The following is an 18,577-nucleotide window of genomic DNA, read 5'->3' on the forward strand; positions in this document are numbered from 1 at the left end:
CTCTGACGTCTTTGTAAATGGAGGGACAGTAACTGTGTGTACATGTACGTGTGTAAAACTGCAGATAGATTAACAGCAACAGTATTTTGTGTTTATCCACCATTGTAGAAATTCATCTCATGTAAACAATAACGTGGCGCACAGCGGCACGTCAAAAAAGGCGCACACCTTTGACGTTGCGTGACTAAATCTCTGTTTTCCTCGTCAACACGTAAAAGCAAAAACTGAGTTTTAAAAATCTCAGTTTTCAGTGATCGAAAACGGCGTTTACGTGTGGACGAAAGGTGCAAACACAGAAAAATCTGCGTTTTCAAAAATCCCCGAGTACGTGTGGACGCAGCCTACACGTCTCGTTTGGCTCTCAGCGAAGGCGGTCGCACTTTTCTCCTCTCCCTTATCTTCCCTGCTTAGCTTCTTATGTCCTTGTCGTGTCTCGTGCTTTTACTTATTTTTCCCTGGAACACTCTCTCACAGTCTGTTCTCTAAAACCTAAAAGAGAATTATGGATTTGATCAACTGGTCTCTGAATGCAATTGACACCCTTTTCTCAACGAGAAGCCCCGGGTCGGGAGACCCCGAGTGCCCTGGAGGGACTTTCCCTGCCGGATACACGATGGACGGGTGGCAGACATGGAGGATCGTGTGCCTGGCGGGACTGTCGATCGAGGACGCTGAAGATATCTACCTATTCGGAACCATGATAACAGGGTTCTTGCTGATTGGAGCTGGCTTGGCCCTGGCTTATCGGAGAATTAAGAGAGCGGAACCGGCTGTTCAAACCCCCCAAAGGCTGCCCGCTGGAATTGAAACGATGGGACGAGCCACGACTTCTCAGAATGGGCCCACTGAGTGCAGCATGGTTAAGAGCTTGGACAAGCTCACGGCTGCAGTGAAGGCTCAGTCTAACACCTCTGCGCGCATATTAGGTCAGCTCACTGTGGTCGTGAGGTCTCAGAATCGGCTCCTTGGGCACAAGAATGACAACACCACGGAACGCAAGCTTGATAACATCATGGAAAAGCTCGCAGCTCTCCAACGGGAAATTGAGAGACCTATGTCGGTGTTGGAGTGTTAAAGAACAGCTCTGAAATTCTCATGAGTTGTTTGCATAAAAGAAAAAACCACCATCACTTCATGCAGCTACCCCTTCGGCGCCAGCTGTGGGCTCAAGGCTGGAGCTGAACAAAAACTCCCTGATAACGACTGTGTTGTGACTGCTCCTCCCATTCCATGCAAGGCCACCTGGGTTGGCTGGTAGACTGTTTACTTAGCCTGGCAGGGCGAAGGACACTGTCTCAGCTTGACTCTGGACACGCACACACATACACACATACTGATATGCACACACTGCTGCTTCATGCAGGTGTGAAACTATGAGGAAGCTGAACGCCTTCTCTTTCCTCAGAAGTGATCTGTGGCAGTCTGCCATCATGTTTGGCTGCTCACACTAAGGCTACGTCCACACGTACTTTGGAAAACTGAGATTTTCTGTTTGTGTTTTAAAGAAAATCTCGCCAAAAACGCAGTCAAACACGGTCAAGAACATGTCAAATCCACGCCGTGTAGAAATGTTGGCCAATCAGGAGTCTAGAAGCCTGGGAGGGAAAGAGTGAGCAGGTTTGATGCAAACCTGAAGTACTTCTGAAAAGTGTTTGTGTTTTTAAGTGCCTTCATCAAATGTTAATGACCAAAATCAGCACTCTGGCTGCTGTAGACTCACAACTTAGGAATGAACAAATGCATACAACATGCATAAATTTAAATTACATACAAATTAAATTCATTAAAAACCAACAACGACGTGGCGTCTGGATTTAGGTTGTGAGAGCGTCTGTGTTGACTCTGTTCACTCTGACGTCTTTGTAAATGGAGGGACAGTAACTGTGTGTGTACATGTACGTGTGTAAAACTGCAGATAGATTAACAGCAACAGTATTTTGTGTTTATCCACCATTGTAGAAATTCATCTCATGTAAACAATAACGTGGCGCACAACGGCACGTCAAAAAAGGCGCACACCTTTGACGTTGCGTGACTAAATCTCTGTTTTCCTCGTCAACACGTAAAAGCACAAACTGAGTTTTAAAAATCTCCGTTTTCAGTGATCGAAAACGGCGTTTACGTGTGGACGAAAGGTGCAAACACAGAAAAATCTGCGTTTTCAAAAATACACGAGTACGTGTGGACGCAGCCTAAATGTGAGCTCACTGAAAGCTGACAGTCTCACAACTACACGTGCACAGGTGTGTATCAGGTGTCAGTGTCCGGCAGCCTAGCCTCTGTCAGTGCGCCCCAGGGTGGCTGTGGCTACAATGTAGCTGCCATCACCAGTGTGTGAATGGGTGGATGACTGGATATGTAAAGCGCTTTGGGGTCCTTAGGGACTAGTAAAAGCGTTATATAAATACAGGCCATTTACCATTTACCATCAGGTGACTCATGGAGGTGTATTTAATGTGAAGTTTGGATGAACATGTTTGTACAGCTTAGTTTGTGCCTGTTAAACACATCATACACAGCTGTAACCCTCAGGAGGCAAAACTCATTCAGGTCAGTACTCTAATGTTACATTATTACTGTATATTGATTACATAGTTTCATAGTAACTGATGACAGTTCTAACAGCTAACTCATTTATCAGGCAGAGATAGCTCAGTAGGTAGAGTGGTGGACCATGATCGGAAGATCAGGGGTTCGATTCCCCTGAACAGCTCCCCTCAGGTACCCCTGATCAAGTTACCGTCCCTACACGCTGCTCCCCGGGCGCCCAATGGCTGCCCACTGCTTCACTGAGTGAGTGGATTAAATGCAGAGAGGAGTTTACCCACAGGGATCAATAAAGTTTACATTATTATTTACATAACGTGAGGAATAAAACTCTCCTCTTCTCCACAGTTGGGCAGTAAGTACTTAAGTACAATTTTCAGGTATCTGTACTTTACCTGAGAACTACTTTTTACTCCCTACAATTTTAAACACATATCTGAACTTTCTACTTCTTACATGTGTTGTGATTTTCCCAAGTGCATCATTACTGCTTTTGCTATAATGGTCATATTTTATTAGAAGTTTATTAGGAGTTTTTATTTTGCGATATTAGAATCAGAACAGAAAAGAAAAAGAAAGAAAGAAATTGGTGATGAAGTTTACAGAAGGAGAGGGAGAGAAAAAACACTGAGGATCTGCTGCAAACCTGCCTAAATAAACAAAAACCCAACAAGGACCTCCTCACCCCCAAGTAGGGGCCTGACAGAGCCAGGGGGGCCAGGCCCCACCAAGCAGCCATTAGCCAGAACACACCCGAGCACCGAGAACCACCAACTCACCAGAGGATGGGGGCACCAGCCACAGACAGAGAGTGTGGTGGGGGGGAAATAGTGTCTATTTTGATAGTTTATTAGAGATTTCCATCATGAATTCATTGTGGAAACTGAGCACAAGTTAAAGACCAAACACAACTAAATGTGTTTATCATCCAAATATAAAAGGGTGTTCTAATAATATGTGGCGCCTGTTAAAACCTGCCTGGTGACAGATGACACTGACAGTAATCTGCTGATGATTGAACTGCAGATTTAATGCAGGAATATTTCCTGTTTGAACTCTTCAGGGACCCGTGTATTTCCTGAGCAAACACTCTTCTCCTCATGCTGCTGCTGTGCTGGCAGCTTTAAGATGCAACAATAAATATTTCTATTGATTTGCACAGAAAGCTTTGAAAAAGCAACAGAACAATAAAAGCAGCAGCAGCTCTGACTGTGTTCATACCAACTTAAATATGTCAAAGTCAGGTTTCTGTTTAAAACACTGAATGTTTGAGTTACAAATACACAGATTTAACTACATTAACTTAACTGTGGTGTAAAAACTGGATTCATTGACTGCTATGTAGCAAACATAGAGCTCAGTTTAACACACAGAGTAGAAAGGTCTGTATAAGAATGAAGCTGCTGATGCAGGGCTGTACACATGTTCCTGTTTAGAGGCAAAGTCGCCCTCTACAATGTAGCAACAGGAAATAGAAACATAGTTTTATTGTCCTTCTTTTTCTTCTGGTTCAAGCTGAATACAGTTAGAATAAAAAGTTAGACTAAAGTTTGTACTCACATATACTGATATGATTTTATCATTATGTTAATGCAGCACAAGCTTCAGTTAGCTTTGCACAAAAATACAAACATTGTTCCAACTTCCTGCTCTGACTCGGCCTCAGGATGTCTAGAAGCAAGAATCAAGTGCACCCAAAGGAACCAAGCGCACCAGTGGTCACGTGCTCAGCACACAGAGTGGGAATGACTGAAGGAGCTGCTGTGACGCAGCTATGATGCAGTTTTGTGTGACTGAGTGAGTTGATGGATCTGTAAGTGTTCTTACTTTGGCAGATTCATTAACATGATGCTGATTATAATCTGGCTGTAATCTCCTGCAATGACTACAATCAGCGGGATGAGGAATAAAGGACTTTTCTATGGTTTCCTTTAGCTGTTGCTAGCTTGCCATATTTATGCCTCACTATTAGCAACTTGTACGACATGCGCTATTTAGCCAATTCTGGGTCTGCAGTGACCCCTTGTGGACATTGTGAGATGTTGCTTGTGTTGAGTAGATGATGTGTTGTGATTGTTTTCCTAGTTATCTCTGACTCTGCTAATTATAAAATTGCCCATTTCTGTTTCCAGAAAACCATGTTTATAGTCACACGTGCTGTTTACTATAAAACAAGAAGTTCAAGTTTGGCTGCACCGAATTCAGATTAAGCCTCACAAACATTTTCATGTAAACAAATCTTTTGTGGGACTTAATTAAAGACAATTAACAAACTCCTGGACTGCTGCAGTCTCTCTGACAGAAGACTTAGACCAGACTTGTATCCCCAGTATAAATATATTTTACAAACATCCTTCAAAGAGCCACTTTTTACTTTCTTATTTGAAGTACATTTCAGAGCCTCTGTGGCGGACCACCAGGTGGCTCCACTCACACACAAGCTGAAAGGAAGTGTGGGGGTGGAGATTTTGGCGCTGACTATATGTGAAGTTCTGTCAGTTAATAAAGTTGTTGGAGTGAGACACTGAGACCTCTCCTGTCGTTGTTACATACCTCCACATTGGTGACCCCTGTAGTGAACATGCTAAGGCTCGACGACGAAGCCAGCTCTGGCCTGGAAGCATCGGCGGCCGCCGGACCTTCACCTCCGCCGATGGCTGCGTTTGCTGTGGCGCTTAAATTGCCGGATTTTTGGCTTAACGATCCTCCTTCATGGTTCATGCACGTAGAAGCTCAGTTTGCTCTTCGTGGAGTTTCAGCCGACGACATTAAATACCACCATGTGGTGGCCTCACTTGACCCGCTGTCAACCCGCCGTGTGATGACTCTCCTCCGGGATCCCCCAGCCCAGGGCAAGTACGCCGCCCTCAAGGGGCTGCTGCTGCGGCGTTACTCCCTCTCTGATGCTGAGCGGGCCGAGAAACTCCTTTCCATCGCGGGCCTGGGCGACGGCACCGCCCTCGAGCTCATGGAGAGCATGCTGTCCTTGCTGGGCGCGGAGGACGGAGGATTTCTCTTCACCCACCTCTTTCTTCGACAGCTGCCGGCTCCAGTGCGCGCTGGCCTTGCCAACTCCCCGCTATTGGCCACGAAGGATTACCGCTCCCTTGCGGAAGAGGCGGATCGCATCCTCCTGGCTACCAGGACTTTCGGCGTCCAGACGGTTATTCAGGACCCACCAGCGTTTTCCCCCTCCCCCTCACCGATGCTCCACGGGCCCTCCGACTCGTCCACTGTGGCCGGAATCGCTGCACGGCGGCACCGCGGAAAGGGGCTTTGTTTTTATCACCAGCGTTTTGGAGCGAAGGCACGGCGCTGCCTCCCGCCTTGCAGTTTCCAGACCCAGGGAAACGGGCATGTCAGCGCTCTGTAGCAGCCGCGACCGCTGGCAACAAGGAAAGGCTGCTTTTCTTAGAGGACTCGCGCTCGGGGAGGCGTTTCCTGGTGGACTCCGGCTCACAGAAGAGCCTTCTTCCCCCGGCTGGCTCGGACAGGCTAGCTGAGGGTTGCGGGCCATTGCTAACAGCGGCTAATGGCTCTCCCATCAAAACCTTCGGTGAAAGGTTGGTGACTGTTTGCTTTCACGACCGTGACTTTCAGTGGAACTTTGTTGTTGCTGCTAGCTCTGTGCCTATAATAGGCGCTGATTTTCTTTGTGCTCACGGACTACTGGTTGATGTGGCTAACAGACGTTTAATTGATGCTGTGTCCTTTTCCTCATTACCCTGTTTGACTCGGGGTGCTCAGCCCGTGGTGCATGCTAACTCAGTAGATTCGGGTGACGTTTTTCAGTGTTTGCTTTCTGAGTTTCCCTCACTCACTGTCCCCACTTTCTCGAGCACGGTGACGAAGCATGGGGTAGAGCATTACATAACTACAGTAGGGCCCCCGGTGTTCGCGCGCGCGCGCCGCCTCGACCCCGCCAAACTGGCTGTCGCTAGGGAAGAATTTGCCACCATGGAGGGTCTGGGCATCGTGCAGCGTTCGAACAGTGCCTGGGCTTCTCCGTTACACATGGTGCCTAAATCTGATGGTCGGTGGCGACCTTGTGGGGATTTCCGCCGTCTTAATAATGTCACGGAGAACGATCGTTATCCCATTCCCCACATCCAAGATTTTTCCGCCCATCTTGCGGGAACCTCGGTTTTTTCTAAGATCGATTTGGTACGGGGATATCACCAGGTTCCCGTGCGCGCGGAGGATGTCCCCAAAACCGCCGTAATTACACCTTTCGGCCTTTTCGAGTTTCTGCGCATGCCGTTTGGCCTGAAAGGTGCCGCCCAAACCTTCCAGCGGTTGATGGACTCGGTCTTGCGCGGGCTGCCCTTTGTTTTTGTATATCTTGATGATATACTGGTGGCCAGCAGCTCGAAGGAGCAGCACATGTTCCATCTGCGTCAGGTTTTTCAGCGTTTGGCGGAGCATGGACTGATTATTAATCCGTCTAAATGCCAGTTTGGGTTGCCCGTTCTCGATTTCCTTGGGCACCGTGTTTCCGCCGAGGGCGCGGTTCCGTTGCCTGACAAAGTCCGAGCTGTTTCGGAATTTCCGCGTCCCACGACTGTTAAGGCACTGCAGGAATTTTTGGGGATGGTGAATTTTTACAACCGTTTTCTCCCCAGAGCGGCACATCTGCTGAAGCCCCTTTATGGGGCGTTAAAGGGTAAAAAAGCTAATGACCCCGTTGACTGGTTTCCGGACAGCATCCAAGCGTTTTCTGATGCTAAGTCAGCGTTAGCTAATGCTGCCCTTCTGGCCCACCCATCCCCCTCAGCGCCGATTGCGTTGACCACTGATGCGTCGGACATAGCGGTGGGTGCGGTGCTGGAACAGCGAATCTCGGGTGTCTGGCAACCGCTCGCCTTTTTCAGCCGTACGCTACGTGACAGCGAACGCAATTACAGCGTTTTTGACAGGGAGCTACTGGCGCTCCACCTGGCGTCTCGTCATTTCCGGTTTTTTCTCGAGGGTCGTCACTTTACCGCATACGTGGACCACAAACCCTTGACGTTTGCCATGTCCAAGGTTTCCGATCCATGGAGTGCACGCCAGCAGCGCCAGTTGGCAGCCATTTCTGAGTTTACCACGGACATTCGGCACGTGGCTGGTAAATCCAATCATGTGGCTGACTGTTTGTCCCGTGCGCTGGTTTCTCCCGTCTTTCTCGGCATAGACTACTCCGCCATGGCTGCCGATCAGAGCGGTGACCCTGACATCCTCGCGCTTAAATCCACCCAGACGGGCCTCATACTGGAGGACAGACCCGTGCAGGACGGTGGTCCCCTCCTCGTCTGTGACGTTTCCACCGGCCGCCCTCGCCCTGTGGTTCCCGCTTCCTGGCGTCGTCAAGTTTTTGACTCGGTACATGCTCTCTCTCATCCAGGGGTCCGGGCCTCTGTTAAACTGGTCAGCTCTAAATTTGTTTGGCCAGGCCTTCGCAAATCTGTTAAGGAATGGGCGTCGGCGTGCATTCCCTGCCAGCGCGCGAAGGTTCATAAACACACCAAGGCGCCCCTGGAGCCGTTCTTCATACCCGGCAAACGTTTCGATCATGTGCATGTCGATCTGGTGGGTCCCTTGCCGCAGTCACAAGGTTTTACGCACCTTTTGACTGTTGTTGACTGGACCACCAGGTGGCCGGAGGCGGTCCCCCTGGCGTCCACTACCGCAGCAGTGGTGGCCAAGGCGTTTTTGTCGACCTGGGTCTCGCGTTTCGGCCCACCCGCGGACATTACGTCAGACAGAGGCCCCCAGTTCATTTCCGAGCTTTGGTCGGCCATGGCTGATGGACTGGGGGCTAAAGTCCACCGCACAACCGCATACAACCCGCAGGCTAATGGGATGTGTGAACGGTTCCACCGGTCGCTGAAGGCTGCCTTTCGCGCCTCCTTAAAGGATGGCAATTGGGTTGACCGCCTCCCGTGGGTTTTGCTTGGGCTGCGCTCTGCGGTTAAGGAGGATCTCGGCGCTTCCCCAGCTGAGCTAGTGTTTGGTCAGCCCCTCCGCGTGCCTGGAGAATTCTTGCCTGAAAATCCTCCTCCCTGCTTCGATCCATCGGTGCTCTCTCTCACCCCGCTTTTGCACTCGCTTCGGGTTCCTGGTCCGGTGCACCATTGCGTGCCTGACACCTTTGTTCCAAAGACTTTAGAGACTGCTAAGTTTGTTTTTGTCAGGCACGATGCCCACAGGACACCGCTGCGGCCGCTGTATGACGGCCCGTTCAGGGTTATTGAACCGGGCCAGAAACATTTTGTTTTGGATTTTGGGGGTCGAAGGGAGACTGTGTGTGTTGACAGACTTAAACCAGCACATGTTCTTCTGGACAGTGATGTAGTGCCGGCCCAGGCCCCTCGCCGTGGCCGACCTCCTGCGCTGGGGTTGACAGTCTCTGGTTTCCCCCCCAGGACTACCCCCGGACCACCAACGTTTGAGCCTCCTCCTGCCTTTCCTGCTCGCCTTCACCAGCCTCGTTCACAGGATGGACCTTCCTCTGCCTGTTCTCTCCCTCCCAGGTTCAGTCGTGCGGGTCGTTTGCTTAGACCCAGGGTCCTGGACTGAATGGAGACCTGACTGTGTGTTCAAGGGGGGGTATGTGTGGCGGACCACCAGGTGGCTCCACTCACACACAAGTTGAAAGGAAGTGTGGGGGTGGAGATTTTGGCGCTGACTATATGTGAAGTTCTGTCAGTTAATAAAGTTGTTGGAGTGAGACACTGAGACCTCTCCTGTCGTTGTTACATACCTCCACACCTCTACTTTTTTACTTTTACTTGAGTAAAGAAGTTGAATCAGTACTTTTACCTTTACTGGAGTATTTTTAACAGTAGTATTTGTAGACTTATGTCTACAAAGTCTATTTGTGGACTTCATTACTGAATGTCTGTACTTTGCCAACTTTCCTCATCTCCTGATGTGTTTACCTGTCCAAGCTGCACAGGTGAGTCTGACTCTGAGCTCAGCAGGATTCAGCCTGAAGCCTCTGCACTGAGACAGCACCCTGACCCTCACACTCAGCTTTTTATTCTGCTTCTCAGGCACGTGCAGGGGGGGGGGGGGGGGCTAGAGGGACTTGAGCACCCGCCCCTTTCCTGATGGGTGCCCAAAGTGCCCTTTTGTTGAGGCAACTTTTTAAAAAAAATTATTATTATTATTTTTTTAATGTGTGTGTGCGTGCGGAGTCCTGTCTGTGCCCCTCAACAATAATATTTAACTATTAATCACAGTTTGGCTAAATAAAAGGATCTGGCTTGCATCAGTCACATGATCACTATTAACCAATGATCGCCCTCGACGGCAGAACGCGCTGGTTACGAGCCGGGAACGAGCTCACAAAGAGCACGCGCATTTTTAGCGGTCCGGAGCTGTAGGAGAAACACAAGTTAACTCAGAGACACAGACTGATGCGATAAAACCAGTAAGTAGGTGTACAGCGTACACTGTAGTGTGTAGCACACAGGAGTATTAGCTCATTACGTACACGTTGGTAAGTTGTCTTGTTGCAACTGACGAACTGAAACAAACGAGCGTGCTGTGTGTGCAACAGCGCGACAAACATTACCTGTCCTTTTATTAACTGCACAAGTAGTGCTGGTCACAGCTGCTGGCTACCTGTGTAAGGCTGTCATGGGTCTGTAGCTCTGTCACCGTTTTAGGGAACATATTTAGTTTGAAAGTAAGTTTCCGGGCTTTTCCTGCCTTTCTGGAGGGATTATATTTCACTAAAAATGATCTAATATGCATGTCCACATAATTATTATAATTATAATATATTAAAAACACACGCTGTATTTTAAAGAACATACATTAGGAAGCAGATTATATTAGATTTATATTTTAAATAAGACAAAAGTTGGATGTTACAGCAGTAAAATGATTGTATCTCTACAGTTTAAACATGTAATAAGCTTTGCCCTGCACAGAGTGGATAGTGAAACACATGGAATCATCATAATGACATTATTTCATATTTATTACTTCCCCCTCCTCATTGCTTTATTATTGTAGCTCTAGTAATAAATAATAATGCAGCTGTGGAACAGCCACAGCAAAAGATGTTTGGTGTGACGGGCGCACCTGCAGACACACAACTATGCAGTGAGTGGCCCCGTGCAGCAACACTTTGGTGCAGTATGAGTTGTGTTAGTTTCACACACACTGCACACACAAATATAATGACCCACACTTCTTGTTCATATATCTCACTCATTCATTTGGACTTTGGTGAAATCCATTAGTTCTACTTGGAGCACATTTAGTGAGCTTTTATACAACACAGTTAAATTCTGTCTTTGTCACATTTCTTTGTTTTGCTGCTGCTGAAGGCTCCATGTGACTGCTGAGGGCTGCTGGTAGTTCTACACAGGAAGTGCTGATTGGACCAAACCCAGCACAGCCCTCTCACTGGGGGCCCATGTTTGTGCTGTTGTTGGATGATTGTTGGTATTTGTGTTGCCCTCATGTCTCACACTGCTCTGATCAGCCAGTATTTAAGTCCTCTTTGTTTCTTGTGGGTCGGCTCACTTTGATTGTGTTGAGCAGTTAGTTTGGAGTGAAGTTGTTTGACTTTAGTTCTGATCAGCTGACCTCTCTGAGGCCCCGTGTCACTTCCTGTTGGATATTTGTGCATTTCTGGCTAAATCAAAGACACTTTTTCCCAAAATGGCCGCTGTGTTCTCACGTCTGAGCGGCTCGCTCCATCACACTCGCTCACGCCCCAAAACATGAATGTGATATAAGCGTGCCCTGAAAGCTGAATACAAACATATAGCAGGTCACAGCAGTGTGGAGAATATGAAGATGAGCTCAGACAGTCAAAGATTCTTTTCTATGGATGTTTTTCAGGAGACGTTTGGTCCCTGCAGGAGTTTGAGGCTCAGACCTGAACAGTTCACCTCCTACCTGACGCACAGCGTGGGCTTCAGCTCACACACACCTGTACAGGTACACAGCACACAGCCACAGTGAGGAGCCCAAGACCTCTGATTGGTCCACAGCTCTTTCCACTTTATATTCATGATGTTTGTGATGTTGCTGGTTTGTTCACATGTGTTATTTCTGCAGATGATCCAAACTGATTTAGTTGTGTGATAAAGTTACAGGATGTGTTGTTGCTGTTGAAGGAAGCTGGAAGTCCTTAAAATGTGCTCTGATGTTAACAAACTGTCCCTTAATATGAAGAAAACCACATTTATGATTTTTATACATCAAAAAGAAACTGAAGGAAAATGTGAAACATTCAAACTGAAAGAGTTTATTTATTTCAGCTGCTGTGATTGATCACAGGTTACCATGGAAACATTAAAGTGGTTATTGAGTGAGTATCAAACAGAGGATGTATTAAGCTATAAGGCCTGCAGATCATTTACTGCTCTACTTCCTCACATGTGCGACTGTGTGGAGCTGTGGGGCCGGACTTTAAAACTACAAAAAGATCAGTACAGGTTATTAACGAGGCCGGGTTCTCTGATCACAGCGATCCTCTGTTTCTAAAGTCCCACGTGATCACATTTATGATGTGGTTTCTTTTCACATCATGCAAATAAAGTTTAAAGTCTCTGTGTCTCCAGAATGTGTCCACAGTGTTTCAGTGCAGCAGAGTGAATCTGATTTGCTGGCAGCTTTTTGTCCTTTCACTGAACAAAAAGCTCCAACAGAGATGAAATGAAGATGTGTTTCTATCGTTGCTTCATGATGGAATAATGCTGACATCAATATAAAAATGGGATTTTTGGTTGTCGGTGATATTTGTGAGGCTCACATGTGTGAATGTTGTTGTTTGGAGGCTCGGGCAGCTTTAATGAGAAGAATGGAGGCCAGGCATATATCAGCACTGCTGCTGCCTGAGCCTGTTCACTCCCTGCTTGGTGTCCACACTGTGGAACACTTTGGTTCTCAGCACGTTTCTCCAAGTCCAACAAACCTCTGTGGACGGCCTTAAATGTACCCGCAGTTCTCTGGATGTTCAGAGCTGAGAGTGTAGAGCAGATCAAACATCACACCAACATCTGTGGCGCTCACCCAGACCCTCAGACATCTGCTCCCTCCAACCGGACAGCTGCAACTGATCCAGGGACTGTCTGCTCCTCCATCATCCCTCTGATACAGAACTCCCCACAAGCTCTGCTGTATGAAGGAAACTATGGACACTATGGAAACAGTGTGACGTAAATCAGAAAGAATATCTCAGAGAATATCACTGAACAAACATAATAACACAGAAACAGTAAAATAATCCCTAAAATACCAGATAATGTCCAGTTTAATCAAACATTACTATCAGACAGTAAAGAGGTAAAAACACTGCTCACATCTGGAGCTTCAAAGCATCTGTTCAGATAAACAGCATGTTCATATGGACCTCCTCTATTCTATTCTATTCTATTCTATTCTATTCTATTCTGTTCTGTGCTCAGTAACATCGAGCTGTCAGGACTGTCATCATCAGACGGATCAAACTGGCACTTTATGTCTGTGAAGAATCATTGGCTGTATGTCTGTCTCTCAGTCCTCCAGGACATGGTAGACTAAGGAGCTTGGAGTCACAAAATCTCACAGCTTGGCTCTTGTGATTAAGCAGAGGATCAAAAGGGGGTACACGGCCCTCTTAGGGACCCTATTTAGGGCTTAAATATCTGGGCCTTTCTCCACCAATTGCTCTCAGAACTGAAGGTTCTCGATGAAACGTCTTCAGGAAACTTAAGTAAGTCCAGTGGCTTTTCATTTCAAGCTCCTCAGACTAATATAGGCTGTAGTTTTTCTTCCATGGAGCTGGAATTTATTTGATGCTGTTTCTCGGCCTCCTCTGCTCTGTGTACGTCTTTCTTCTCACTGACCGTGTATCAGTAACTGTGTGTGAATATGAGGCTGCTGTTGATGCTGGTCTCTGTAGCATTTCCTCTGAGGATATCGGAGTGCTGCAGGATTGAACAAGTACAGTTTGATGATCGTTTTGAGTGAACATGTGACCTTCAGAGCCTGATCAGTCCTGGACGCTTCAGCCCGATCAGTTTTATTTCTGTCTGCTTGTGTCGAGCCCACATCAAGTCAGAACTTTTTACAAAGACATTCAGAGCTCTGTCTTCATATTATTCATATTTTTGAGGCCCTTAAAGTAAACATTTGTGCTTTTAAATCATTCTTCCAGCATTTCTGATCAGATCATTTTATTTTTATTTTTATTCCTATTTATTCTATTTATCCCCTTCGTATATTTTATTTATATTGTCTCTGTATTTATATATATGTGTGTGTGTATAACTCTGTAACTTCTGTCGGTGCTGTGCTTTTTTGGAAATCGAATTTCCCAGAGGAACCCACCCGAGGGATTAATAAAGTTCTATCTTATCTTATCTCTCTCTTATATTTTTGAGGCCCTTAAAGTAAACATTTGTGCTTTTAAATCATTCTTCCAGCATTTCTGATCAGATCATGTCTTCATCAGAGACGTGAAACTTTCAGAAAAACTCACTGAAGCTTTTTTTAAAGTTACAAACCAATCACATCTAGTCACGACCACATAAGCACATCGACCCTACAGACCACATGTGGTTATGATGGATCGATCATAGTGTGAATAAACTACAGCAGTTTGGTGTTGGTGATGTAGAGGAGCAGAAACCAGCGTTTTTGTTCATGTTTCATCTGCTCTGATCGTTCACTGCAGGAAGCTTCACCAAGTGCATTCTGGGTAAACTTTGAAGACTCCTGTCAGCAGATGGGACGGATGAAAGGTCTCCTTTTCACCTCCATCAGATACCAGGATCATCTTCAGCTGTGACTAAGTCATTTTTAAAAATACAATAAAATTAATAATATGAATTTACTGAGTAAGAATGATTTTATAGTTTATATGGAGGTGTGCATCTCTTCATTCAGAGGTCACTGTGATTGGCTGCAGGTTGGAAGATGACAGCAGTGGACAAAGACGCTCTCTTTGCTCGTCAGGCCCTCTTCTTGGCTGCAGTGGTTATTATTATATTTACATGCTTCCAGCTCCCGTTTCTGCTCGGTGACAACTCGTACTTTTCGACTCTCCTTTTCCTTCCTCCCTCGCTCACAGACACATAACCTAAACCAAGCTGAAGGACTTTCACTCTCTGCTGTCATCATCAGACGGATCAAACTCTCACCTGGCCTCTGCATCCCTCTGCCCTTTCACTGTCTCCCTTTTCTTTCCGATTGAATACCAAACGTGTCCTGCTGTCGCAGGGCTGCCCGACACTCACGCCGATGCTTTGGGCGTCTGTTCCTCAGGCCAGCAGGCTGGCCTCTAGACCTGGTCGGGATCTTCCAGACCCTTCTTCAGTTTCTCACCCTTCTCTGTGCTCATGCTTGCTATGCCTTACCTGTGTTAGGATGCCTGGGTCGTTGACCCCGAGGTTTGAGTTTATTATAATATTTATCTTTTCTAGTCTTTGGTTTCTTTGTTAGAGTTCTTTCTTATGGTTTATGTCTCTGTGTAATCCTTAGTTGCTGTCTCCCCTGTCGGCTATATCCCCGTGTCCAGTCAGTGTCTGTCCTGGTCCCACGTCTCTGTTCCCTCTGTTGTAGTGCCTGCCTGTGAGTCTGTCTGTAAGTTCAGTCTGTGTTATGTTTCCTGTTTTACTTTGAAAGTCCGTGTCTCATGTAAATGCGTCTGGTTTTGCTTCCTTTGTCTCGTTAGGCCTGATTTGCCCCAGCTGTGTTTCCCTCCTGTTACCCATTCCCTGGTTGCTCCTCTGTGTATTTGAGCCCTGTGTTTCTGTGTCCGGGTCGTGAGCTACCGTTTCCTATGCTGTGTGTTCTGTCTGCTCGCATGAGTTTATTTGGAGTCTCAGTTTTGTTACCTTTCTGAGTTCAGCATTGAAGCTGTTTTGAGTTTACATTGTGCCTCCGAGCGTCTGCACTTTGGGTCCACCATTCCTGCCTGCACACAGCCTTCACATAACAACCTGTGCCATGCATCAGCTTCAACGCTCATGTTCTTTTCCCTGTAGACCAGAACTCTGCTGTGGTGACATCACTTTCTCTCTTTGGGGTCCTGCTCTAATCCTCGTCACAGCTGGGTTCAGTTCTGCTGAGACGGGCCATCGGAGTCCAACCACCAAACATCTGTCTATATTCTGCTCATCAATAACTCTTTGTCTTCATTCTTTCTATTGATCTGTCCTTACTGAAACGACTCCACCCTGATGACTCCACCTGTGGCTCAGCAGGTAGAGCGGGTCGTCTGCTGACTCCTCCCACTGGCGTGTCAGTCTCGTACCAGAAGAAGCTTTGAAAACAAAAATTAAAAAATGTTGAGCAACAAGTGTCACAGCTTTTTGAATGTATCAACTTCTTTAAAACATTTGGGCAGCCGTCGAGCTTTAAGTTGCATTTAGTCGACACAAAGTTCCCACAGTGACAAACATGAGGTCGATGACCCCCTACGAGCAAACACTTAACTTAATCATTCAGACTTTTAAGTTAGTTTAACTGGTTTACTTCTCTTCATAATGTTGAATCAATCTTAATGTTTCTGAGCTCCAGTTGGCACAGCTCTCTCTTCTTCTATTCACAATATGAGCTCAGATTGTTCCAGTCACTGCTCTTCTCTCACAGTGGGTGAACCTGACAGTGTTACAGTCGTCGCCCACAAACTAAACACACACACACACACACACACACACACACACACACACACACACACACACACACACACACACACCCCTGTAACATTTCATGAAGTGATGGCAGTGAACATTTCTGAATCCCAACCATAACACAACAAAGTAAACACAGTGATGACATCAGAAGGTCCACACTGACTGACGTGTCTCCTGTACATGTTCCATGTTTGATACTGATCACTGATGTTTAATGACTCACGTGACGCTCTGACAGGAACAAGAATGTAGAAAAACCTTTAATGAAACCTGAGGAACAGTGAATCCACTGATGACTGACACTGTCACGGCGGGGTGCGCCGATAAGTTTAGTTTACAGGACCCAGAAGCAGACACTTCTGGAGTTGCTGACTGAACAGAAGACGATCCTTTATTTAGATGTTGGCACATGAAACAGCATGAAGCTATGAAAACTAAGAAAACTGTGAACACTCAGAAAACTAAAGGACTAAGAAGTGAAAATACTACGACAAAGTATGAACACTGAGTAAACTATGACGTAACACTATGGGGATGCAAACAGACGACCTGACAACGAAACATAGAAAACAGAGGACTTAAATACACACATGAGGTGATCAGGAGAAGTGGAGACACACGAGAACACAGCTGACTACAATGAGACATAATGACCATACAGGGGAGAGTAACACTAACTGCAATGAACAAAGAACACCAGACTCTTCAAAATAAAACAGGAAACAGAGACATGGAGATAAAACATGACATGAACTTAACATAACCACATAGACATGAAGCATGACAGGTAGACGCACGAACCAGGCAGACTGAGTACAGGGGAGATGACAGAAACGACAACATGAACTTGACAACATAAGACACACACACATAAAACACATGAAGGGCAAGGGAGGCTTAACACAAGGGTAATATAATAACAAACGAGCTTGGATAACTTAATGAACCTAAACAAACAAACATCAAAATAAACTAACACTCACCGACCCAGGACCGTGACAGACACAGAGTGGGTGAGTTCAGTATGAGATGAGTCCGGCAGCACTGAGGGTCCACAGATGGGAGAGGCTGTCCTTTAAGGAGGTTGGACATGTGACACATTTGTCTTTATGGTTTATACTAAAGAACAAACTGCACTAACTCATAGATTTGACCTGAGGAAGAGTCGACTTTAACCCCAAACTTTATTAAACTAACCTAAATCTAGCCGAGTAGTTCTGCTGCCTGAACCTGACCAAAGTGTAACTGAAACACATTAAAATACTAAACTGACTCTGACTGCTGTGAGTGTTTGAAGAAAACGTCTGTGTTCCACAAAGCTGAGAGGTCAGCGGTCCCCCACAGGCTCTCTGTGATGGTCTGATCAGCTTCAGTCTGAAAACAGTGATGTACAAAACGATGGAGAACACAGCAGGTGCAAAGACAGACTTGATGAAAAGGCAATAACAAAAGTCCGAGGAAATAAACCAAAGGAGTGAAAGGGTTAGACCAGGGGTGGGCAATTCCAGTCCACGAGGGCCGGTGTCCTGCAGGTTTTAGACCTCACCTTGGGTCAACACACCTGAATCACATGATTAGTTCGTTACCAGGCCTCTGGAGAACTGCAGGACGTGTTGAGGAGCTAATTTAGCCATTTAAATCAGCTGTGTTGGTCCGAGGACGCATCTAAAACCTGCAGGGACACCGGCCCTCGTGGACTGAGATTGCCCACCCCTGGGTTAGACCCATACGAGTAAGGACGTTAGCGTGCTGCCCAGCTTTCGTCACGCACATATTTATAATTATATGGTCCTAAGTTTTAGTGCAGACACTCACGAAGTGTTTAGTAACTTCAGATCCTGCAACAAGCCCAGCTCCAGTTTCCTTTGGTGACTTGAACTCTTCCATTTCACAGCTGTTGTTAATTTTTCTTTATCTCCTGTACAGGCCAACGCATCTATTTGTTGTCTTAGGTTGTTAGTGTTACACAACATTTTCAGATCTAATAGAAATAAAATGAGTGTTTCATAATTCATTCACTTTATTGTCTTTATTTATAACTGGCATCATTGTTTCATTCTCTTATAGAGTCTTACAAGAAAGGCAAAATTGTTTTCCATTGTGCTTTATTAGCTGCTTCAGTAAAAACAAATCAACAATGCAACAAAAAAACACTTTGCAAAACAACAAAGTGGAAAACAGTGATTCATCACTTGGTTGCTTCAATACAACACGTGGGCACATACATGCAGGACTTTTGATGATAAATGACACAGCTGCTCTTAAAAACTACATTATGGCCCCACTGTGTATGTGTGTGTGTGTGATAGCACATAAGGGCCATTTGTGAAGCTAACATAAGTAACAAAGTGATGTTACTAGTATTAAATTGATTTGGTTAAAAACTGTGATCAATACATCAGTCG

The sequence above is a fragment of the Astatotilapia calliptera genome, chromosome 3 (assembly GCF_964374335.1).
Source record: "Astatotilapia calliptera chromosome 3, fAstCal68.1, whole genome shotgun sequence".
In the NCBI taxonomy this organism is placed as follows: domain Eukaryota; kingdom Metazoa; phylum Chordata; class Actinopteri; order Cichliformes; family Cichlidae; genus Astatotilapia; species Astatotilapia calliptera.